This window comes from Aotus nancymaae, unplaced genomic scaffold (genome assembly GCF_030222135.1).
Source record: "Aotus nancymaae isolate 86718 unplaced genomic scaffold, 86718_ANA_hifiasm-v0.15.2.pri h1tg000036l, whole genome shotgun sequence".
Classification (NCBI taxonomy): Eukaryota; Metazoa; Chordata; class Mammalia; order Primates; family Aotidae; genus Aotus; species Aotus nancymaae.
The window spans coordinates 59,136,792-59,163,606 of NW_026988450.1; the positions used below are offsets into that span (position 1 = coordinate 59,136,792).

Here is a 26,815-nt window from a genome sequence, read left to right on the forward strand (position 1 = left end):
CTTTCTTGCCTAACCAGCATTTCTGTAGATACATCAATCAAAAATAAATTCAGTATCATAGAACCGGGGAAGTTGAAGGTGATATTATATTTTATGAAATGAGTTACTTTTAAAAGTGATTTTCTGAGATTAAAAAGTGAGTTTCTTTTGGTGTGGCCTCATGGGTTTGCCACAAATATTGTAAAATGTCAAGACTTGATATTTCTTTGAATTGATTTCCAAACCAGGAAGCACCAAGTATGTTGCACATTTAATCTCTTCCATGAGTGAAACAGTTTTTGTAAGATAAACATACAAAAAGCACAAGTGAGATTTAGTAAACAATAAAAGAAATTTGAAGATTGATTTTGAAGATCATATAATCATGTTATTTAAATAGATTCAAAGAATTTGTTAAAACTCATGGCAAATTTTGTAATGTCTATTTATAAAATGTATCTTGAGTTTTGTCATTCTTGTCATTGTATGTCTGCCTCCTTAAAAACATTCTTACTTGATATTTTCTCCCTAGACATTAACACATGTACCTCCCAAATACAGAAGGCAGTAATCATAATTTCGAGCAGCACTGCTGAGAAAGATTTTGATAAATTCAAAAGCTTTGCCTTGCCAGAAAAAGCAGAGTCCAAGGAGAATGTATTTTCTAGAAACGTTAAAGTCCTGCCTAAAATGTTCATGTTATGGTTATTTTTGACAAGAGTTTGGATGAATTCTTCTTAGCAATCAAAACTGTGAGAATGTTTATCTTCCTTTCTAAACTCAAGAATTGAAAATGCCCAGAAGATGGCACTCAGAAAAGTCTGCACAGCCTTTCAGAAATAGATCTCACCTCTAGAGAAAATGAAAATACAAAAGCAGAAATCAAGAAGATAATGTTTATCTCATGGAATAAGAGCCACTTGTAAAGCCCCAGAGATTGCTGCTGCTGTCAGACATTTAGTTTCAAAATGGGAAGCAAGTGAAAATGAATTTATTAACTACATGGGAAATTGTGTTATTTATATTCATGCACAGGTAAAGAACATAGTATATTTAAAACAATCAGATCTCATATAATCTGATCCTTTTTCAAAATGTATAGTGTTTTAATCTTTAATAGTGATTAATTTATCTTCCTTTATACCACACTCCTTTAAATATGTTTGTTAACCTTCAGATTATTTGAACTTATTATTTCTATTATTATATAATCTGGACTGAGAGTGAAAAGAGATGGGAGGTACATGAGGGTACATGGACTTCATTCTTTTTATTTTTATAGCATGGTGTTAAGGAGAACATTTCTACTTACTGGACATATGGTTCCCCTCACAGTCATTTAATCAAATACATATTATATTAGCTGTGGGCTAATGAGCTCTTCTTGCTGAAAAGTAGGTAATCTGAATGATTCCCTCACTTCTGGGAAGTATGGCTTCCACCTGGTCAGTCTCATGTAATTCAAGTCTTAGGTATTAGAGTAGGTGCCATCTCAGAATGGAGAACTCACAAAGGAATTCTTAATAATACTAAGCAGGAATCTATTGAGATTATTTCAGTTCAAGCAAAGAAAAATTCCACTTTACCATAGTAAGACTGAACATTTCATAAAGATTTCAGACTTCAGTTTAATGAGGGCTATGACTTAAGTTTTTTTCTTTCCTTTTCTATGCATTGGCTATACATTTCTTTTTCTATACATCAACTTCCTCCATGGAATCCAAGTGTAATGAGCAGTTCCAGGTCTCACATCCGTAGAACACACCATTCACAAATATAAAGGGATTTGGCACTGGATAAAGTTTGCTCATTAACCATCTTTAAACTAATCATGGCAGCAAGAAGAAGAAAAAAAAAGATCTCAACAGCTGGGATGCCCCTTAAAGCCGAGAGTGGTTTTGGATCTTTCTTAACCATAAAGCTACTATGAACTTGGTGAGAGAGGGATAGAAACACAATACCAACAACAAAATTACTTGTATTTTAGTGGAATTTTGCAAGCCTTGAGAAATTCTGGGTGCTCAGTACAGCACTGATTTTTCTTGGAATGAAAATTATGTAAATTCAAGGCCTAGTATTTTCTATTTGTTCATTGATTTTCAAAGCTCACTAATGAAATATCACTGGAAGATTTACTTGTTTTACACCACAGGCTCATATTTTTATATAATAGAGTATTATATACTTATATAATAGGTATCATATTACCTGTGTATGATGCAACTGACATACAAAATACAGAATTATGCTTTCTATAACAACAACCCTCGCAAAAATATTATAACAGAGGTTATAAATATAATTTATCATTAGGCAATTGCATTTTTCCTTGAGTATATTAAAATAAATCACAATTATATGCTTTATTTCATACTTATATTGAAATAAATGAAATATTCTGATATTTACTATATAGGACATAAATGTATTTATTAAACAAATATCTGCTGAGTAATTAACATTTGTCAAGCAGTACATAGAGTCGCAAAAGGAGAAAATGAATAAGACAAGATTCCTCCACTACAGCTGTCCCACAAGGTGCCACCCACCAATAAATGATGAAATTAAATTAAATACATGACAACTGCATAGAATAATAAAGAATTAAATCCAGATATACCAAAATATTATGGACACTCAGTTACCAATTTAGAAAATAATCACTTAATTGCTGGGAGCTGACTTGAACCACAAAGGATGAATGGGTATTTGTCAGATGAGCAAAGGAAAAAGAAGATTCACATAGAGAATATTGCTAACAAAGTGACAAAGAGATATGAAAGAATTGGGTGGATGTGCAGAAAAATGATATATGTCATCAAAACTGGGATGCATTTGTGAGTAAAAGAGAACATGAAAAATTAAAATTATATTATGCTTTAAAGTATTATTGACCCACAAATGGAGTTTTATATGTTGATAGACATGTTAATTCTAATAAAATCTAATTCAAAAGTAATTTTTCTAAAAATTAAGAAATAATGTGCATATTAAAGAAAACCTTAAAATTCTTTATTTGATTATCTGAGCATTAAATTCAATAGAAGCAGAATAATTACTGTGTTTCTTTGTATACTTAATGGTTTCATTGTTTTGGTCTCTAGCATCTATCTCCAGAATCTAGAAAGCATTAGTATTAGGAAGTTTTTGGTAAGTTATTATTTTTCTATTTCTTTTTTCTTTTTTAAATTTTATTATGCTTTAAGTTCTGGGATACATGTACAAAACATGCAGGTTTGTTACATAGGTATACATGTGCCATGGTGGTGTGCTGCACTCATCAACTCATCATCTACATTAGATATTTCTCCTAATGCTATCCCTTCCCTCTCCCCCAAACCACTGACAGGCCCCAGTGTGTGATGTTCCCCTCCCTGTGTCCAAATAATAAAAGCTATTTATGACAGACCCACAGACAGTATCATGCTGAATGGGCAAAAACTGGAAGCATTCCCTTTAAAATCTAGACAAGGATGCCCTCTCTCACCACTCCTATTCAATATAGTATTGGAAGTTCTAGCCAGAGCAATCAGGCAAGAAAAAAAAAAAAATAAAGGGTATTCAGTTAGGTAAGGAGGAAGTCAAATTGTCTCCATTTGCAGATGATGTGATTGTATACTTACAAGACCCCATCATCTCAACCCAAAATCTCCTGAAATTGATAAGCAACTTTAGCAAAGTCTCAGGATACAAAACCAATGTGCAAAAATCACAAGCATTCCTATACACCAATAATAGACTTAAAGAGAGCCAAATCAAGAACGAACTGCCATTCAAAATTGCTACAAAGAGAATAAAATATCTAGGAATACAACTAACAAAGAATGTAAAGGACCTCTTCAAGGAGAACTACAAACCACTGCTCAACGAAGTAAGAGAGGACACAAACAGATGGAGAAACATTCCATGCTCATGATTAGGAAGAATCAATATTGTGAAAATGGCCATACTACCCAAAGTAATTTATAGATTCCACGCTATCCCCATCAAGCTACCAATGACCTTCTTCACAGAACTGGAAATAAAAAACCTTAAACTTCATATGAAACCAAAAGACAGCCCACATAGCCAAGTCAATTCTAAGCAAAAAGAACAAAACGGGAGACATCACACTACCTGACTTCAAACTATACTACAAGGCTACAGTAATCAAAACAGCATGGTACTAGTACCAAAAGAGAGATACAGACCAATGGAACAGAACACAGGCCTTCGAGGCAATGCCACACATCGATAACCATCTGATCTTTGACAAACCTGACAAATACAAGCAATGGGGAAAGGATTCCCTCTTTAATAAATGGTGTTGGCATAACTGGCTAGCCATGTGCAGGCAGCAGAAAGTGGACCCCTTCCTGATGCCTTATACTAAAATTAACTCCAGATGGATTAAAGACTTAAACATAAGACCTAACACCATAAAAACCCTAGAAGAAAATCTAGGCAAAACCATTCAGGACATAGGCATAGGCAAGGACTTCATGACTAAAACACCAAAAGCATTGGCAACAAAAGCCAAAATAGACAAATGGGACCTAATTAAACTCCAGAGCTTCTGCACAGCAAAAGAAACAATCATTACAGTGAACCAGCAACCAACAGAATGGGAAAAAATTTTTGCGATCTACCCATCTGACAAAGCGCTGTTATCCAGAAACTACAAAGAACTAAAACAGATTTACAAGAATAAAACAAGCCCATTCAAAAGTGAGTAAAGGATATGAACAGACACTACCAGAAAATACATAGATGAGGCCAAGAAACATATGAAGAAATGCTCATTATCACTGGTCATTAGAGAAATGCAATAAAAACTACATGGAGATACCATCTCACGCCAGTTAGAATGGCAATCATTAAAAAACTCTGGAGACAACAGATGCTGGAGAGGATGTGGAGAAATAGTAACAGTTTTACACTGTTGGTGGGAGTGTAAATTAGTTCAACCATTGTGGAAGACAGTGTGGCGATTCCTCAAGGACCTAGAAATAGAAATTCCACTTGACCCAGCAATCCCATTACTGGGTATATATCCAAAGGATTATAAATCGTTCCATTATAAGGACACATGAACACGAATGTTCATTGCAGCACTGTTTACAATAGCAAAGACCTGGAACCAACCCAAATGCCCATCGATGATAGACTGGACAGGGAAAATGTGGCACATATACACCATGGAATATTATGCAGCCATAAAAAATGATGAGTTCGTGTCCTTTGTAGGGACATAGATGAATCTAGAAACCATCATTCTCAGCAAACTGACACAAGAACAGAAAATCAAACACCGCATGTTCTCACTCATAGGCGGGTGTTGAACAATAAGAACACATGGACACAGGGAGGGGAGCATCACACACTGGGGGTCTGTGAGGGGAACTAGGGGAGGGACAGTGGGGGGGTGGGTAGTTGGGGAGGGATAACATGGGGAGAAATGCGAGATATAGGTGATGGGGAGGAAGGCAGCAAACCACATTGCCATGCATGTACCTATGCAACAATCTTGCATGTTCTTCACATGTACCCCCAAACCTAAAACACAATAAAATATATTAAAAAAATAAAAATAAATTCTCAATCTTTTTGGTAGAAGGACTTCTCAGACTCTATTTTTAACACAGATTTTATGTGTACCTAAATCTATGATTTTTTTATTCATGCCGTTGATCGGTAATTGGGTGGCTTTGTGCATCACAGAGTCCATGACAGGGGTCAACACACAACTTCATGGAATACAAGTTGGTCTGGTTAGGCAACATCCTTGAATATTTTCCCCACCACTACCCTACGTGTGAAGGAGTTAGTTGCTACTAGATACTCATGTCCTAGTGCATTCAATCCTTAATCTCTGTATTGTGCTATTATGCAACAGTAGAAACGTGTAGAATATTTTCCCATTCTGTTGCCTTCCGACTTTGTTATTTGATTGAGACTGACTTAAACCAAGATATGATAAATAATCATTAGCTTTTACTTCCCCTGTTGCACTCTTGGATTCACATAAGAAGGCAGCTGACATTTTCTGATTCAAGGAGAATGCAGAAACGTGGACTAGAATTAACTTGCCCTGAGGCCTGGAAAGTGCAGCCATTTTGCAACTTGAAACAGAGCTTCCCTTAGTGAGCTGCAGATCTATGAGCAAGAAAAATAATTAATTATTGTAATTGAGATTCTTCGACAGTTAAACAGCAAAAGTTGACTAATACCACAATATTCTGTCTAAAAATGTCTCCTTCTCCCTTCATTTTACAAATCAAATGTGCATTTTCCTTCTAATGAAACTTTCTAACATGTATACTGCATTCATACATTAGGCCCTCCTAACTAAATTCCACATTATTATTTTAAAGTTCTTCTCTGAAATATTCTTTCCTCTCTCACTACTTAATAAGTACTAAATTATGAAGTATTTGCAACATACACCTTCACTCTACTGGCTAACTTAGTGGTTAAGTGCCTGAAAAGCATGAAGATAAAATGAATGCAGGTATAGATTCTAGAAGGAAAGATGTGGATATGCTGTTCTAGAGGTTTAACAGGCTAGAGGTTTAATAGCTTCTAGCCTGTTAAACTATACCTGTGGACCTAACTGTGAACACTGTCTCCAAAAGAGTTTCAATTAACGAGATAAAAGAAGCCGTAACCTTAAGCAGAAACAAAATTCAAAGATAAAATCTAAATAAATATGGCCTGTGCTTTTGTGTGTGTGTGAGAGAGACAGAGAGAGGCAAATTTTCTTAAGGAAACAGATACAACATTTTGTATTTAAATATTTGAAGATTACTTCTGCCAATGGAAAATAAACTTGCTTTATGGAATACAGGTGGTGAGAACAAGATCTAATACCCAGAAATTTCTTCTCTGTTTTGGAGAGGTGCTGCTGCCATTAGGAGTCTCTGGATATGGAATGGGCCGCCTCAAGAGCTGTAAATGTGCTTCCACTGGTGACTTTCTGCAAAGATTATACTCAACTTTTATAAACCTAAGAGACTCATGCCTACCATAAATGATAATATCAATTAATGTTAATAGAGTGTTTGCCACCACAACCAATCTTCAACCAACTGGGATAATGTTCAACACGGGGATTGCAGTGGCAAAGAAACAGACAGATGTGTTTTCTGACCTTTTGGAGAATTCCTTTGACTGATAAAGTCTGATAATAAAGTCAACAAATATATAATAAATGCAAAACATGAATAGAGAGCACATATAGGGCATAATTGATATATTTGAAAATTTGCCAGGGTGTTCCTCTCTCTATGCTATTGTATATATTTTTTCACCAGTTTGGTCTTGAGACCTGTCTAATGATAGTGGCCATAAGCGCTAGCCTGGCCTGACTAGAAATTCATGAGACTTAGTCTTGGATGACTGCAATATGCCTTTTATCAGATATGTCTTTATCCTGGCGGACTACCTAATGCCTAAGTGTCCAACCTGTGACCAGGTATCTCTCTGGAAACTTATTTATACTATGACACCCTTGTGACTTTTGTCCGACCTGTGTCCAGTTTATTCCTACCAATATATCAACTCTAAAAGAGGTCCTAACTGGGAAAGAAGTTAAGTTTGGGTGGTTCATTCAGGAAAAACACAGAGTAGGCAATTCAACAGAGCAACATACAATAACAAACAGTTTATTATTTACAGGTCCCAGAAAGAGAGGGCAGCACATCCCTGAGGACCAATGGGAGAAGGCAAGCAGTCCAGGACATGGATGCCCAACCAGTCAGTGGGGAGTGAAAGAAAGTGAGCCATAGATCTTATGCTGAAGTCTTTATTAAAATCCATGGCATTACTTAGGTGGGTTTCCTGCGGCGAGTTCTAATGGTGAATTTAGAGCAAGCAGGGAGGAGTTTCATGAAGTTCACTGTGACTGAGAGGCAGTCACTAAAGTGTATCTGAGCAGTACATGAGGTGTGTGGAGTCAATAGGTTATAAATCGTTTTTCCATAGGGAGATGGTCACCAGGAGTTGGTTGTATAAAGTAGGTATCTAGATTGGACACATTAAGAAACTAGAGAGGTGGAGAACTGTAAACAAGGGTGACTACGCCTTGCTCCTGATATGAAAAAATTAAACATTCAAAATGGATGCCAAGGTAACATAAAATTATAATTCACTGAAAATCCTAATTACAGATACACACTGAGCCTCAGACAGGTTAACGTCCAACAGCTAACATGTGCTGTAGTTGGATTTAAAATCCAGATCTATCCAGTCTCAATGTCTGCACTTTCATTGCACTTCAGTGGGCTAGTAAGACACCTTCAAACCCCAAAATGCTGAGATTCACATGACATAGGCTGTGTTCATGAGTATCAGTGACTCAACAGTAAAGCTGTTTCCGTAGTAATCATTTAATTATTTTTAGTAACATTAGAAATTTCTAATTAAATACTGGTATGAAATTAAAATAAGAGATATAGTAAAGTATAGGCTATAAAGAATGGTGGAACTGTTCATCTAAAAATAGTAACTTGCATTTATAAAATACATAATACAGTAAGATTTCCCTGTGAACCCATTGAGAAGCTAGGTTTTCTTTGTATTCAAAATCCTGCCACCAAAGTTGGTATTTTCCCATAAATGTGAATAGACCGATAAGAACGAGTTATTTTCTGAGATATTTGCTGCAAAATCATGTAGACTGTAATTTTGTCTGAAGAATAGACCTGAATAATCTTTGATATGTTCTTCCTGGATATAACATTCAGTTAAATAATTACCAGGGACTTAACTGCAATGTACCAAAAAGACACAGTTGTGTATATGAAACACATGCTGAGTTTTCACTCAAATGACCTGAGTTCCAGTCCCAGCTCTCAGCCTCAATTACCTTTTTTCTTTCTGTAAAGTGGGCATAACATTCTGATTTCACAGGGTTGAGTCTTTAGGGTTGAAAGGAAGTGTTGTGCTACCCATAGAGAAATATGTCTTCATGGCTGAAGCTGGAAGCCATTATCCTCAGCAAACTAACACAGGAACAGAAAAACCAAATACCACATGTTCTCACTTATAAGCGGGAGTTGAACAATGAGAACACATGGACACAGGGAGGGGAACAACACACACTGGGGCCTGTCAGGGGAGGTAGGGGGTTGTAGAGAGCATCAGGAAAAATAGCTAATGCTTTCTGGGCTTAATACCTAGGTGACAGGTTGATAGCAAACTACATAGCACATGTTTACCTATGTAACAAAACTGCACATCCTGCACATGTACCCCAGAACCTCAAATAAAATTTTTAAAGAAGATAACGTATAAAAAGAAATATGCCTTGTTATAAAACCAAGACTTAAGGTATACTGCTTTTGTCTAGAATAATTTTAATAGTTTCTAAATGTTCAATTTTCTATATACAGTGAATATAAGCTTGTATGTCTCCCCTTTACACATAGTGCTGATTCTCTCTTACCTTAACAGTTAAGAATTGTTCATTTAATTAGAACACATGGACACAGGGAGGGGAGCATCACACACTGCAGTCAGTTGCGGGGGCCAGGGGAAGGATAGCGTGGGGAGGGGAGAAATACCAGATAGAGGAGATGGCGGGATTAAGGCAGCAAACCACATTGCCATGTATGTACCTATGCAACAATCCTGCATGATTTGCACATATACCCCAGAACCTAAAGTACAATAATAAAAAGAATTGTTCATTTATGGCTTATGGAATTGTCTCTGTCCTAATCTTTCTTGGAAACTTTTTCTTTTGATGCCCTACTAATCTTCTGTGTCCCATGCTGTTTGTACCTCATATCCATTGAATTAAAATGGATGCATCTTTGTTCAAGAGTTTAAACTACTTTCAGGGAGCCTTCCTTTTTCTATCTGCATTTTCTTAAATAATATCTTTCACATTCATGGATTTTGATTGTTCTGATTCTCACTGTTTCTGATTTAGAGAATTTTTGATTAGCTGCAACTTTAAGAATGTGAGTTCTGTTTTAATATGTGCTCTGTGAAGTACCTATCTGTAAAGCCAGAAGTAGCAGCCTTTTCTAGTAGGGGAAGCAACACCTGGGTTGTTTTGGATGCTGGCTGTAAGTGAATAACATTCAGTTGGTCACAACCTGAGAAAGCCTTCCCTGCTGTGTAGATACCAATGACTTTAGGACACGTACTGTGCTGTGCTGCACACATTTCTCTAGTATGCTGCAGCCTCGGATGTGTTAACTGTTTCAAATCCAGTATATGAAGGCTATGAAAGTATTTTAAAATCTTTGAAATTCTCCTTATGGAAATGTTTTGTATTGTTACTTCATTGTCATTACCATTGTGAGCTCTTGTGCTTTTCCTATATCACAGAACAGGTGACTGTCTATGGGAAAGGCTCTTCTCTCTCAAGTAACTGCCTAATCTTTAAGTTACTGGTACAGAAATAAAGATATTATATATTTATTATTTTGGATTCAGATTCATTTAATAAAACATTATAAAATACCTATTATGTACTAGGGACTCACACATGTTCTGAAAGGTACAGTCATTGATATTAATTATACTATATATTTTTACAAAATACATTTAAAGGGATCATGGAGTATTATCATTGCCATTTAATGGATAAATGTTAATGAGTGTTTAAATACTTTATAGGTTGTAATTCTCAAAATAGCCCCTAGACCAGCATCATCAGCATCACCTAGAAACTTCCTAGAAATACCCTGCTAAATTAGCATCACTTGGGAACTTACTAGAAATGCCCTACTAAATCAGAAACTCTGGGAGTAGTTCCCAGCAATGTGTGTTTTAATAAACCCTCTAGATGATTCTGATGATGTTAGAGTTTGGAACCCAGTGTTTTACAGGATGCCAGTTATAGAAACGATGGCAACAGGGATGGGAGGGAGGAGGTAGGAGAGTTACGTTTTGATCATCTTAGGACAAAATAAGAAAATAGTATGCACTTCCACTATGGAAGGAGAGGACTTCGCAAGAACAATTCAGTTAGGGATGTGGAAAGCCTAAATTTTACCACTTAGAGGGCATCCAGATGAACAGAGATATGAACAATGAAAAGAATAAATTTAAAAGCTACTGAAAACTTGAAGAAGTACTTGAGGTGTATGATTACTTTACTCAGAGATGACTGACTCAGTAGTGAACACTGCTGACGTTTGAGCCCCGGTCTATCCTTGCAGACAACATTGCAGTGTCCACTGTGCTTATGGATTCTTAGAACAGCACTCGTTCTATAGATGCTTTGGTGACACTGTCTTTTATTCTGCTGTAACTGGCATATCTTCCCAGTTGGCTTTGTTCCTGAAATGTTTTATGTTGATAACTTGTCTCATTGAAGGTGTCATTCTGCAGTAATTCACATACAACTATGAAAAGGATGTGACAACATAACCACCAAGGAGAATTTTAGTTTTGTTGGTAGAACTACTCTTTGTAGGTCTTCTGAAAGCCATTCTGGTTTATTCATGTATGTGTGAATGTGTGTGTTTTAGTATAATATGCATATCTATGTGCATGTGAATATGTTTTTCCAGTGATATGCTTAGAGAGAAAAAGGCAATAAACATTTCATTACCTATGATGAAACTCTTTGACTATAAAATGTTTCTTTATTCGATTTGTTAAGAATGTTTCTGCTTTTAGTCAGTTCACGGCACTTGAGTTGTCAGCATACACTATATAGAATTTCTCCTGTGATAGTCTCATTAACTTATATTAGCGTCCAAGCCATTAAATTTGGATTTAGACTATAAAGGGAAAATAAACCAACCCTTTGCTTCATTGTTGATTATGTGTGTCATACAAATCTCCCCTTCCCAGTGGCAAAGGTCCTCATGGTCATTAGTATACTCATTCTTTTTTAATTACTGATTGTAGGAGCTTCCAACTACACTTTCAGATTGTATTATGTCATGTTGCTATTAAATTAAAAACAAATCATTCTTCATTTGGTTAATAAATGCACCTTAGGGAATCTCAATAAATATTAATTAAATTGTATTTCATGTAGTTATGATTCTATTTGAATAACACAATCTGTGTCTAGATAGAACAAATGGTTAGAAATACTGGCAGGTATGTTTTATTTGGAAGAGTGAAGAGTATGTACTTGGCCATAGAAAAAATGGAGGGTAGTGTAGACACAGCAGTGGTCAAGGGAAGCATTATAAATTTCCAAATCACAAATATGAGTTTGGCTAAAAGATGACAAACTTTATAACATTCCCCCAATTGCTCAGAGGCTATGGAAAATAAACTGTAATTAAATGGAACTTATTTTCTTTTCTCCCTACTCTTTCACCTTTCCATCGGTCCTTGTACATTTCCTTCTATTTATTTATAATACACACACATCAATTGTGAACATGCAGTGTAGTCATGAGTGCTTTATGAATCTAGAATGGTAAAATGTTGAGTTCTGGTCTCTACTTGCTGGCTTTGTATTTTCAGATGAGTTACTTTATATCTAGGATTTTAGTTTTCCCTTCAGTAAAATTTTTGTCAAATTTACTTGTAGAAAGGCAGTGTTTTATCTGTCCATTTATCACTCAGTAAAACTTATTGATTATCTACTATGTTGCAGAGACTGCGCTCTGTGCACTAGCGGATGCCTGTGATCCCCTGACATGAACAAGATGCATTGCTAGACTCAAAGAGGAAAATACATTAGAAGATTAATGGGGATAATATTTAAGATTTTAAATATCCATGTACTCTGTAGGCACTCATTTAGTTCTCACTACAATATTATGATGTTGGAATAATTATAAACCAATGTTAAAAGAGCAAGGAACTGAGGCTGAGACTCAGAGATTATTTAGTGACTTTTCCTAGGTAATACAACTCTGAGGTGCTAGAAATGGACTATAAATCCACATAATCTCGCCACAGAGGTTGAGATCTTAAAAATATTGCCTCTGGGCTGGGCATGGTGGCTCACATCTGTAATCCCAGCACTTTAGGAGGCTGAGGCAGGTGGATCATGAGGTCAAGAGTTCAAGACCAGCCTGGCCAATATGGTGAAATTCCATCTCTACTAAAAATACAAGAATTAGCTGGGCATGGTGGTGCACACCTATAGTCCCAGCTGCTTGGGAGACTGTGGCAGGAGAATCACTTGAACCTGAGAGGCAGAGGTTGCAGTGAGCTGAGAATGCGCCACTGCACTCCAGCCTGGGTGACAGAGCAAGACTTCATCTCAAAAAAAATACACACACACACACACACACACACACACACACACACACACACATGTATATTGTCTCTTTCACTCTAAATAATATATGCTATATGTGTATATATATTATACATACGTAATCATATGCACACAATTATATATAGGATAGGTAGCTATATTTATATCCCGTTTAGTTCTAAGATTTTTTAAGACAATACAAGCATAATATTTATATTCCACTTTGTTCTAAGGTTTTTAAAGGTGATCAAATATAAATAATAGTTTTAGCCCATGAGTATCTTCCAGTCCCTAGGAAACACAAAATATAATATTAGAGACATGTGCAAGATCTTATGAAAATGCTAAATAAAATCAACTCCCTAGGTAACCTAAACAAGCTGTTTCAGAGGAATAAATATTTGATCTATGTGTGAGAAAACAATAGGCATTTACCAAGAACAGAAAGAGGTGAGGTTAGAGAAAAGGATACCAGGCATAGGTGAACATGAGCAAGGGCATGACCTTGGAGTTGCAGTATCATAGGGTAAAATATTTACTGAGATGCAAGAATCACGTAGATTAAAGGAGGAACAATATTGAGCTGGAGAGAGGTCTTCTAAGGTCAGTGTAAGTGTCCAAGCAAGAAGCTATATTATCTCCAAATTACAGATGAAGAGATAGAGAGATACCACAATTCAATTTCTTCACATTAAAGAAAACAAGAAAACTTTACCTAAGTCTAAATTTGGTATTCTTATATCTCACCAAAATCATACTAAATTATGAAAAATCAAATTTATCAATGTGTGAGAGAAGTAGAGGGCACATCAAAGAAAGCTAAAAGAGAAATGGCAAAGCAAGTAGTGAAAAGCTTATCAGTGAGAAAAGTCATAAGAAAACAGTACTCTTTAGGTGACTTCAACTGGGATGTTGTGAAAGCAGAAGCAGAGAAGATTTTAGAAGTGCTGACATTAATCACATTATAGTGCATCATTTAGAAATAAACAACTTGGAGGATTAAGGGGATATTAGCATATGTTTCAGTAAAAAAAAAAGTTAAGTGATTGTAGAATAACAGAAATTATAATTCAATGGCTAATCCTCATGTTCAGGTTGATCTGGAAGGCAAATGGAGTTAGGAGATCTATGGGTTATATACTCAGTAAGAGAAATATTAAGTATATGAAATCTACTGAGGCATTTGACATTATTTCTTTTGTTTACTCTGCTTACCAAAGGAGATATTTGAGCTAGAAGATAGTATGATTATATGAATAAGTGACTACATGCCTGATTATATTCAAGAAGTATTGAATAATTGATTGATTCATTCCTGGTGTTACTCCAATTCACCCACACTGGCTTTCTTGCTGTTCCTTGAATAGACCAAGCATAATTATATCCCAAAGCTTTGCTGTTTTTCCTCACCCAGAGGTTGTAATAGCTTTTTTTTCTACTTCGTTTAAGTCTTTGTTCAAACATTACCTTAGGAAGATCTTCCCTGATCACTTATTTAAAATATACACCCTTATGCTCAATTTGTCTTACCATAGAAATTATTTCTACATAGCACTAAACAGTGTTTACCATTAGGAACTTATTTGTCTCTACCACAAATATCAGGACTTGCTTTTAATGTAATAACTTTGACTCTACACCTACTGGCATATAGGTGTTTATTAAATATTTACTGAATCAAGGAATGTCTGATCATGACCGGGATGGGATTCCTTACAGAATTGTGCAGAAATGTCCTTTTATACTCAGGAATTATATAAAGACATAGATGGCTTTTCAAAATCATGGAAACTCCAGGAAAGATGGCAGAGACTCGGAGTAGATATATTAGAAAAAGCTCTATGCATTTTTACTACAATGCTTGAAATATATGATTTAATGATCAGTTTCTTTTACAATGACATAATGATCAGTTTCTTTTTACCATATGTTCTAAATAGGTTATTTGAAGCAAACAGGTGAATGATGCAAAGCTAGCAAATGATCCCTAATATGATGCACTACAGCATCGTGATTCAGAAAGATTTCAAATAAAATGATGAAATAGTCTACATCTAAGAAAGTGAAATGGAACAGGAAAATTGTTGAAAACTACACTTGGATTTGATAAACCAAACTGCATTGAATTCAAGAGAGTGATGGCACAATTAAAACTAATTCATAATGAAACAAATTCAGCCTAGTCAAGACTTGGAAACTGTAGTAAATCAAACTGTATTAGTATGTAACAAGGCTATTATAAAAATTGCATCAATATTTGGCTTTGTAAACAAAATCAGTGTCTAAAGCAATAACTTCATTATATTGTGAGTTGAATATATCCTTCAATTTATGCATTCATTCATATGATTAGTAAATATATATTGAGTATCTACTATGTGGTGGGCATTGTTCTCAGCACTGAGGATGGGGTAAGCATATCTCCACATCTGATGTCTTTGTGATACTGTATATTTTTGAAGTAGCAGGAGGCTACTCCCCTCTCTGCACTCCAAGTTAGTGAAAGTATTGACTATTGACAAAACATTGGCATGCATTTAGCAAGAATAAATATGATGAGGACAAAAAGATGAAATCAGTAAAAATGAGAAGGTTTATCTTAAGTATTTATGATTTTTGAGGGAGTAAAAAAATATATTGTGTATTGCTTTGAAGTTGAGAACTAAAGTCTACAGATGAATTTAAACATTAAATGGGACTTATGTCTGCACAAGTCCAAGTTAACAACCTCTTGACATCACTCTCCACAAAGTACTAATCTCTCCATCTTAAATTTCTTAAGCATAGATGAGAATTCCGCTTTTAAAAATAGTTTAGACATTCTTTATCAGAGGTTGAAACAGGCCATTTCAAATTCTAGATTTCTGTGAAAATGAATTACAAGCTCTGAAGCAGATTCCAGAAGGACAACTGAAATGTGGTAAGTGGGTGGTGATCAGAGTGTGTTTAGAAAAAGAAATTTTACAGTCTGTCATCTCAGAGTTTGAAACATTCTGAATGACTTACAAGATCTCTGGTAGGATTGTGCTTGTTTTATAAAGCTGAGGGGAAGTGAAGCAGAGTCCTGAAGTTGAAGATCGTGCTAGGAAATTTGCAAGCAGAGTATAGGAAAAAGGAAGGATAGAATAGACAGGAAAATTGTAACTGAGTTACTAAAGCCATTAAACTTTGCCTGAAATGAAAGCAAGTAAAAAGATGTTTGTATGACTAATGTGGAAAATTTTTAAAAGCTGAAAGTTGTAGCAGAATATCTCAATCCCCTTTGTAAGCCTATTTTGCTTTGTGGAAAGTGGGAAATGATACAGTTGGAATTAGAGAAGGTTTGTGGAAAGGGATGGTATCAGGACAAATACAGGTTTCTTGGAAATAAAGCAGTGGGAGGAAGTCTTGTGAAGAAGGTCAATGTCATGAGATGATTTTATTGAAATCAAGTAGAAATATCAAACAAATATAATATTAAATAGAGATGGAAAGAACTTTTAGTATATTAACTTGGGCTATATATCCGAAAAGTTATAGAAATTGCTGGAGGGAGAGATTTGCACCCAGGTGAGTAACTAGGGATAGTGGAATGACAGAAACAGAGAGCGAATGGGAAGACTTGGGGGAACTATTAGGAAGGTATCTCTTAAAGGTTGATTTGGAAATGGCTGAGCAGCCTGATTTTTACAATTTGAAGATGATTCCTCCTCAAATTTTATTGGTTATGCCAATGTTTATTTGAAAAAATATGTCTTTGGGTAAGTAGAAAATACATTCACTTCTTTGAATGATGAGAGATCATAGAAATAATATCAGATCGTGATTGGGACAGGAGTAAAGATTAACTAGTAAAAGAGGTAGAATGACTCCAAAATATTAACTATATCTTTTAACTTAAGACAACATATTAAGACTGCCTGGGAAAGAGAGTAAAATTACGTCTTCAAAGTCAAGTTAATTGAGTAAAGAAACTTTATATATTATAACTTGCAATTGTGTGCATTGCTTAATCTCAAGATCCCTTGCACTGTGGCAGAACATAGACAGTAAAATATTGTGATGAAAGGCACGGAATGTAGAGTCAGACTTCCTGGGTTTGAATCCACGATGGTAACTTACTCATTACCATCTAACTTTGAGCAAGACAGTTAACATTTCTGTGACACAGTTTTTTTTTTCTCATTTATAAAGTTGATATAATAAGATTCACTTCAGAAAGTTATTGTGGGGATTTAAATGAATTGATAAATGGAAAATGGAAAAATATAAACGTTTCTGACATATAATGAAGGTACTCTATGGGATAGCTATTAAAGTTCTAAATAGATGGCCAAGTGGACCGGTGCACTTTTTCATAAGATTATCCGTTGTTGAATCTTATTACTAAAGGTCTTGTCAAGAGACAACAAAAACAAATGCAGAACCTCTTGATTAAGGAATTCTCTGGGGTCTTTGTTTATCCTAGCTATTTCCTTTAAGGCACAAGTAAGTGGAAGAGTTATCTTTCATTTTCTTGCTCTGATAAGATTGGCAGAATGAATAATAATTTTAAAAATTAGTTTATCTAGATCGCTTTATGGAAATGTCAGTGTACTTTTTGTTATCAGAGGTTTGGAGCTGCTTGTTTTCTTACATTATTAAAGTTCTCCATGGCATCTAAAATGCCCTTTTACTCTAATTTGATCATTCTCAGTATCAATCCCCAGTAACTTAGGAATCCATATTTCCATAAATGCAATCAAATCATCATCTCCTTTAGAATTCGCTGACCCTAGAGTCTAGCAAAACACAATCAACTTTGGTTTTTTAACCACTCAATCTTGTTTAGCAAAACTTGATTAGATTCTATCATCCTACTCATTAAAGATTCCATCTGTTTAAAACTTCTTGTCTGTTTATAACAAAATGTCTTTCTTGATCTCTGCTTCTTTATGGCTTACTCACTTTTTGAATTTTGTAATCCACAAAGAGTATTTGTGACATGTTTTTATTTTCTTTTGGCTTTAAAAAAATGACTTTTAAAAAGAAATTACATAATTTTTAACCTACAAATTAAGAATTCCAGAGAGGCTATCCCACTTGACACAACAGAGGGCTAGACTAAAATGAAACATAAGGAATGCACAGCATCGAGGGACAGCAAGTTCAGCTAAAAAACACACAAGGAAATGTCTGAAGTTGATGGATATTTATAATACTTTGATTGTGGTAAAGGTGTTTTAATTAAAAAGAAAACAAAATCCCAAATGCAGAAGAATGGGAGGATTTCCAGAATAGGTATCAAAAAATTAGTCAAGGAATACTTCAAATCTTATGTGAGACATTTGTCTGGAGGAAAGATGCTTAGAGGATGTGTTGCATAGAAGTGCTTAAAAGGATCTAAGATCAAGAACTGGGAAACACAGGCAAGGTAGTAGGCTAGTATAGTGACATGAGTATGGGCTCTGTAAATAAAATTTCCTGTTTTCAAACACCAACTCCACCATTTATCTCTTTGGTAAAGTTACACAAAATCTCTGAATTACACATTATTTTTCTTTGAAATAGGAAGAACACATTTACTACTGAATGTTGGTTTAGATGATATGGAATTCTTAATTCATTGATATAGACTTTATTTTTTAGATGGTTTCACGTTTTTCTGGCATACATATATATCTTTGAATGTGATCTACTGCAACATGTTTTAAATAATCATATTTCAGCCACACTGCATTTTTGTCCTGCATGTTGAAAACATTTGCCATTCCTTGACTGTTTCAACTGTCATATTGCTGGCCTTGCCAGTCAATTCTGAACTTATTCTCATTTACTCAGAGTTCGTCCTTGTACAATGTATGGTGTCAACACATTTCTATTATTTTCATGGTATATACTGTTTTGTGAAATTATTTTGCTCATTTATGTATACATTTGCTGTTTTTCTTTCTCACTAGATTGAGAGTTTAGCTGTCTGACCTATGTGCTATAGACACTCAAATTCTATAGCAGTTTTTTTTCCACAGAGTAGGCAACAAATAATTATTTTTTAAACTAATGATTAACTTACTAAATATATGTAAGTGCATAAGGCAGTACTTATTCAGGACTTAAATATTACTTGAGTAATAGAATAACCAGCTACCTAGGAAGAGTTACATGTACCTTAAATAGTAGGAAAGAACTTATATTTCTTCCTTGAGGCTGTTTTAATTGGATAACCCAAATTTGCATCAGGAATTCTTTCTTTGTGAAATAGTACACACTATTTGAGAGGGATGTGTTTGGATAAAAAAATCAGTACATTCATATTGATTACCAATTATAAACAAGGTATATAGAATATAAAGATGAACAAGCAATTGTGCCTATTAACAGTTTACAATATGGACAAGAAACAAACATTAGACAGTATTAAAAATTAAAGGTTTAAGAATATATATTAAATAATAATTAAAATGATCATTTGTGCTTTTACTTGATATTTTACTTTTCATTATGAGAAAGTCCAATTGCTTAACATGCAACAGTGACAGAAATGGACAATTATATACTTCTTCAGGACTTACCAGCTACTCAAGAAAGTGGGAACTGAAAGAAATATTAGATTCTAATACTCAGCTGAAAAAAATGAGGTCTACTTTTGGGAGCAAATGGATTAGAGTATACCCCTAGCTAACTAAAATCTCCTGACAAGTTGTACAGTTTTCTGTCTCAATAAACTAATATTAAAGTATTTTACTACAACATCTAGTGTCAAGTCACCTTTTGATACACATAAGTTAAATTAATTAATGAATAAAAATAAATATTCAGAAGCCTAGCTTTCCATGATTACATTTTGGGATGTGGATCTCAAAATCAGAATGTTAAAAATAAGACAGTAACTCATGGATATATGCCCTTATGATCATATTTCATACTCAAAGCTGAGGCACAAGATAGCAAAGTGACTTGTCTAAGTTAGTTGCAGAACTGAAAATCCAGATATTTTGGGTCATTGTCTAACATTTTGTCTTATTATGTATCATTACAAAAAAAAAATTTCACTGATCAAGCACCATATCATATCACATAGGCTATAAGTTTCTAATATAAAGAACATAGAGCCCAGATATTACAACTAATATTTGTGTGTACATATATGTGTGTGTGTTTTATCAGCAGATACCATGGCATTCAACAGATTCTCAAGATGGCCTATGTTACTTTACAAAGTATTACAAATGAATCTACAAAGAACTAAAACAGATATAAAAGAAAAAAAACAAAGAAACCCATTCAAAAGTGGGCAAAGGATATGAACAGGCACTTTTCAAAAGAAAACATATATGAGGCCAACAAACATGAAAAAATGCTCATCATCACTGGTCATTAGAGAAATGCAAATCAAAACCACATTGAGATACCATCTCATGCCAGTTAGAATGGCGATCATTAAAAAATCTGGAGACCACAGATGCTGGAGAGGATGTGGAGAAATAGGAACACTGTTACATAGTTGGTGGGAGTATAAATTAGTTCAACCATTGTGGAAGACAGTGCAGCCATTTCTCAAGGATCTAGAAATAGAAATTCCATTTGACCCAGCAATCCCATTACTAGGTAATGAGATTATCATTCTACTATAAAGACACACACGTATGTATGTTCATTGCAGCCCTGTGTACAATAGCAAAGACCTGGAACCAACCCAAATGCACATCAATGATAGACTGAACAAAGAAAATGTAGTACATATACACCATGGAATGCTACACAGCCATAAAAAATGATGAGTTTGTGTCCTTTTTAGGGACTTGAATGAATCTGGAAGCCATCATTCTCAGCAAACTGACACAAGAACAGAAAGCCAAACACTGAATGTTCTCACTCATAGGTGGGTGTTGAACAATGAGAACACGTGGACTCAGGGAGAGGAGCATCATACGCTGGGGGCAGTTGTGGGGAGGGGTAGAGAGGAAGGGAGCGGAGGGTGGGGAATAACATGGGGAGAAATGCCAGATATAGTATGCACCTAAAGTAAAATAAATTAAAAAACAAAACAAAAAATGAAACACACTGGAAAAATGGAAAAAAATATATATGTTCATATGAAAATTTGTATGCAAATGTTCATAGCAACATTGTTTATGGTAACTAAAAAGAGAAAACCACCCAAATGTCCATCAACCGTAGAATGGCTAAATATGATGTAGTATATGCATGAAATGGAATATTATTTAGTAATAAAAAGAAATGAAGTATTGATACATGCTACAACATGGATTAACTTTAAAAACATTATGCTAAGGAAATAAGCCAGATACAAAAGGGCACATTATTCAATTTATTTGAAATATAGTCAAATCCAAAAAGACAGAAATTAGATTAGTGGTTGCCAGGGATTGGGGGAAGGAACGCATGAGGAGTGACTGCCAATGGGTACAGGTTTCTTTTTGGGATGAGAAAAATGTTCTAGAATTAGTTAGTGGTGATGGTTGCACAACTTGGTGAATATATTAAAAACTACTGAATTGTGCACTTTGAAAGAATGAATTGTATGATATATGAATTATATCTCAATTTAAGTAATAAAAGAAATGGCCAAGAAAAAGTAATAAAGTTGACTACATTTTAAGAATGCTATGTGTGGTAGAGATACCATCTAGAGGTAATTAGAGGCCACACAGCACCCCCGCAAAAGGGAGGGACACCTATTTGGTAGGGTAGGAAAATGTTAGGGAAGCCTTCCCAAAAGAAGACTTTAAGAATGAGGACGATATCCAAAGGCCAGTTAACACTGAGGACATAACCCTTTTGAGAAACAGTAATCAGGAATGGCAAGGCAGTGGGAGTGCTGGTAGGCAAAGAAACTAGAAACGAAGGCACAGAAGAGATCAAGAAGAGGCTTGAGGGATTCAAATCCATGGAGAAAAGATGAACTTTTAAGTAAGTGATGTTGGGATAACTGGAGAGCCATATGAAACAAAGATAAAATTGCAATCACTCCTTATACCACATACTAGTATTGATTACAAAGGGATTAAAGGTTTAAATAATTTTTTTGGGATGAAACCATAAGATACTAAAAGTAAACATGAGCAAATTCTTCAGTAACTAAGAATGATGAAAACTTCCTTGAGTATGACTCAAAATCCAGGAAAAAGATTGAGAAATTTGATGACTTGAATCTAATGAAGCCTCTAGATCTAACTGCATTTGCAGGCAATACAGGAGATCAATAAAATCTGTTCAATGACACTGTGGGGTGCAATCATCAAAATCTGGAATGTGGGTTCTTCTACAGACTTGTATTGTTGTTTTGTGAGCTGCCGACTTTATGAAACAAATGTCCCCTAAAAGGAGGAAAGGGTACCCTTTATATTAAAAGAGACTCAAAAGACATATGAACCAAATACAATGTTCAAATTTTAAAAAAAAGTATTACAAATGATTAAGCCTTGAAGAATTTGGAGAGGCAAAGGTAAAATGGACATTCTAGTGAGGTAGGAATGTTTATGGCTAGTTCAGGGAATATTGAGTTGTTTCAAATCTGACTTAAGCATAGTATTCATTTAAGGTATAAATTGGAGAAAGAACAGGTAAATTGAAAACAGACTTTGTAAAACTTTGAACCTAGAGGTTATTGACTGAGATATAAGTATCAATTAAAGTATATAAGCAACTGTGGAAGATACTAATTTATTCTTCTTTTATTCTACTTTTTCCAATGCAATATGCATATGAGGCCTCATAATGAAGTAACCATAAGAGAAGTACATTCTATTTTAATCAGAAGGATAGAAGTAAGGCTTAGAATGTAATTCTTGCAAAATAATTTTCCAAGACCACAGCAACTATATTTATGGACTATAAAAAGAAATTACATAATATTTATACAAATGTTAAAAATTATTTATTTTAATTAAAAATTCCTGTACTGTTTATTAAGAATCCCTGGTTCAGTTAGTACCTTCCTTTACTTTTAATAAAATTGTGTTGAAAATAATTTAATAATTTAATAGATGTAATTTTTTAGAGCTAATATCCTTCAACATTTATTTAAAAAGCCAGATAGAAGAGGTAAACTGTGATTTCTTTAATAATGTTGATGTTTACCCATGGTAAATATAGCTTTCACATTTTTTTTATCTTATAAAATTCAATATATCTTGGGAAGAGTAAACCATGATATTATCAATAGTGTTACATTTTTCTCTACATTGCTTTTCTTTTTACAGATGGATTTAAGACAGCATAAGAACACCTATGAGATAAGGGTGTTCCACATTGAAGATGCATTTCAGAAGGCAATATGGCTGGTTTGACTTCTTGATTTTGCCTGGGACCAGCATTGCTATCAATGCACATTTAGGATTGGAGGTTATGCTTTTGCAGAAATGTTGATGAATTTTTACATCTTTCTTTACCCGGTCCTTTGGGCAATTGTGAGATAATTTGACCCAAATCTACAGTCTAAAATCATAAATAGCATTATTAAATATACTAACTTCCAGAGGGAGAGGGAATACTATGATTATCAAGGGTCTGCATAAAAGTTTTACACACACACACACACACACACACACACATATATAATATATAAATTTTTCTTAAATCATTTAGTTATTGTGTAAAGCTAATTTTAAAGAATCTCAATTAGGAATTAGCCCAAATTGAAAGAAACACAGTATTTCCTCTTCTCTGAAATATGGTTAACCAGATAGTATGTGGTAGAAAAAAAAGTATAATTATATTAACTGGGGTAGACCAAATGGGGATGAGAACTAGAGCTTCACTTCACGATCTAGAAGGTCATAAGGCCAAACGCTGGTAAAGAATAGGAGATGCATTTTATTTAGATAAAACGAAATAAGATTATAGTGGCATGAAATAGATGCTAAACTTGAAAAGAATTTGCATGAGATAATTAAGCAAAAACTAAATATAAATCCCAGAGCAGAAGAAACAGAGCAACAAAAGAAACTAGATATTTTTAAATGAGAGTAGGAAAACCCCTGGTATTAGAGTTAAATAATCCTGTGATTTATGTAAAATATTTCTCCCTGGAGTTGGGATGGAAAATGGAGGCCAAAACCTAAAGATATAAAAGTGCTGGATTGGTTATTAAGACTTAAATTTGAAGAGGGATGATAGAAATTTATTACCAGGCTAGGGTACACAGAACACCTACTCTTAGGAAGTACAGTTGTCCCGTGATCAAAGTGAAAAGTAACAAGTATCATTATGAAAGAAAAATAAATTCACCCTAAAATTAAACACTTATACCCTTAGCTGGGATGTTCCATTAGCTAGGATTCTCCTTTAGCTATAGCTATGGGAATAGTGAATTCTGCATATGAGAGTCAGATAGTTTCAGTTGTGCTTAAAAGTAATGTTATTAATTAAATTTATATATTATTCTGAACTCATTTGTATTTATGGAGCACATTAGTTACTACAGTCTCTTCTCAGCACTACTAGTTTATTTTAATTTTCCAAGAATTACAGAATTTCCTGTTTTCTACTTCAACTTCTCTTGAGACAGAATGCAAAGTGAACACATAATCACTGAAGCCAACTGCTGTTAATCTATTTTAGGTGACAGATTCTGGGACATTATGACAAGAGTACATAAATGACAACTTTAGGTAATCTTAGAAGAACAAATTGCACACAACTATCACATAACTTTGTTGATCCAAGTGAAAAGAAGAAGATCAAACAGAACAAGAATGTTTGGAAAAATGTGAACAAAAGAAAGGGATGTATGCAAGTTATTTTTATAATGTTTCTGTATGGATCCTGACACAGCAAAAAAAGACGCTGCAGTGCATAACACTTTTTTCATGCTTTGTTGGCAGGCACTTCTCACTTGGGTGAGCTTTATTTTATTAAATGGCTGTCAGGAGAGAAAAAGTTCTGCATTATCACATTTTTCAGGAAGGGTAATCTAGTGCAACAGCTGTTTGCCTTTGTACATTATTTGTAATTCTGTCTCTTCCAAGGTACGTTTGGAGGCTTGATTTTGATTTACAGCATGTTATTGTAAGTGTAAAATAGATAATTGGCAATGTGCACAATAAAAGTCTAGATTTCATACAATAACCATGTTATTTAGAAGAATACATGGAATTTATGTTTGTAACACTTTTCTATAGTTCTTTGAAAATGCCACAAAAGTGTACACTGCTGAAAATGATTTTTGTATGTAAAGCTTATATTAGTGACTTTTCATAAACAATGAATGAATTTGAATTTTATACTTCTTCTGTAATAAAATCTACAATGAAGATTGTATTATCTCTTTAAATGTCTTCCCTTTTCCCACTTGCCAGACTTTTGATTGTGATCTCCCTAGGTGCAAGGATTATAGTTTATTAATTTTATTTATCTTTGGAAACCAAGCATCTCACACTGTGTCTGACATGCATTATTTGATAACTATTTTCTGAATGACTGACAATAAATGGAGAAAAATCTACTCTTTCAATGGTTGTCACTTGTTATCTGTTACAGATATTTTGTCTGCAGTTGTGCATAATTTTTAAATTCTGACTACTATATTTTCTGATAGATAATATTAAAACAAACAAACTAGAATTGGATTCAGACAAGCCAGAACTTGATGATATCCATATGCATTATATGGAGGAATGGCTCTATTTTATTTCCATCTTCTCTAACTCGTTCAGCATTTCTTAAAGTATGTTCCACCTAACTTTAAACCCAGGTTGTGCTAGATGACAAATGAACTCTATATCCAACTACATTTGTAAATGCTACCTGTGTTCTATATTGTTTTCCAGGAAATTCATACAGAAATTGTAAAATAAACATCTTGAGAATGTTTACTTTAACTGCATATAGTTTAACTTGTCAAAACCATTGCTTGCCACTTTTTTTGGTATATAGAAATCTTTATTCCTCTAAAATCTATTACCAGCCCGTGTTAATTATGAAGAAAACAGATTATGTTATCCAATATATTTTAAGGTTATGCAAGCATTTTTTACACTTGAATTTGCTCTAGGTTTTTGCTTGTTCCAATTGCCCCAACAATCTATTATATAAATACTAATGTCTTCTGTTTAAGCAAAAAGTAAAGAATTTTTTTACTTTCCTATATTCTACCATATAAGACATGCAATCTTTATCTTGATCTGACTGGTCCTTTTTACTTCTCCCATAGAAAATTCACTGAGCTTAGACTTCATGTAAGGAAGCCAGTCTGTGCTTCAACTTGTTCTAAATATTATCAAGAAAGCAAAAAGTATATATATATATTTTTTTGAGACAGAGGCTCACTTTGTCACCCAGGCCGTAGTGCAGTAGAAAGATCTTGGCTCACTACAACCATTCCCTCCTGGGTTCAAGCAATTCTCCTACCTCAGCCTCCCAAATAGCTGGGATTACAAGCACCCACCACCACGCTCAGCTAATTTTTGTATTTTTAGTAGAGATGGGGTTTAACCATGTGGGCAGACTGGTCTCCAACTTCTGACCTCAAGTGATCCACCCAGGTAGGCCTCCCACACTGCTGGGATTACAGTCATGAGCTACTGTGCTCCACCCCATCTTTATATTTTCATCTCATGCTCTCTGGCAAAATTACCTAAAAGAGATTACTACAAACAACTCTATGCACATAAACCAGTAAACCTTTTGGAAGAAAGGAACACATTTCTGGACACTTGCACCATCCCAAGCCTAAATTAGGAAGAA

The 26,815-nt window shown here is 34.6% G+C and overlaps 1 long non-coding RNA gene across 1 annotated transcript; it reads left to right on the top strand.

Annotated features, from left to right (window-relative positions):
• Nucleotides 1-5,418: 5,418 nt before the first annotated feature.
• Nucleotides 5,419-25,568, top strand: LOC135278052 (uncharacterized). Its single transcript, XR_010345611.1, has 3 exons — nucleotides 5,419-7,788; nucleotides 20,904-20,987; nucleotides 23,332-25,568. It is a non-coding gene; the product is annotated as an uncharacterized LOC135278052 (long non-coding RNA).
• The last annotated feature ends 1,247 nt before the right edge of the window (nucleotides 25,569-26,815 follow it).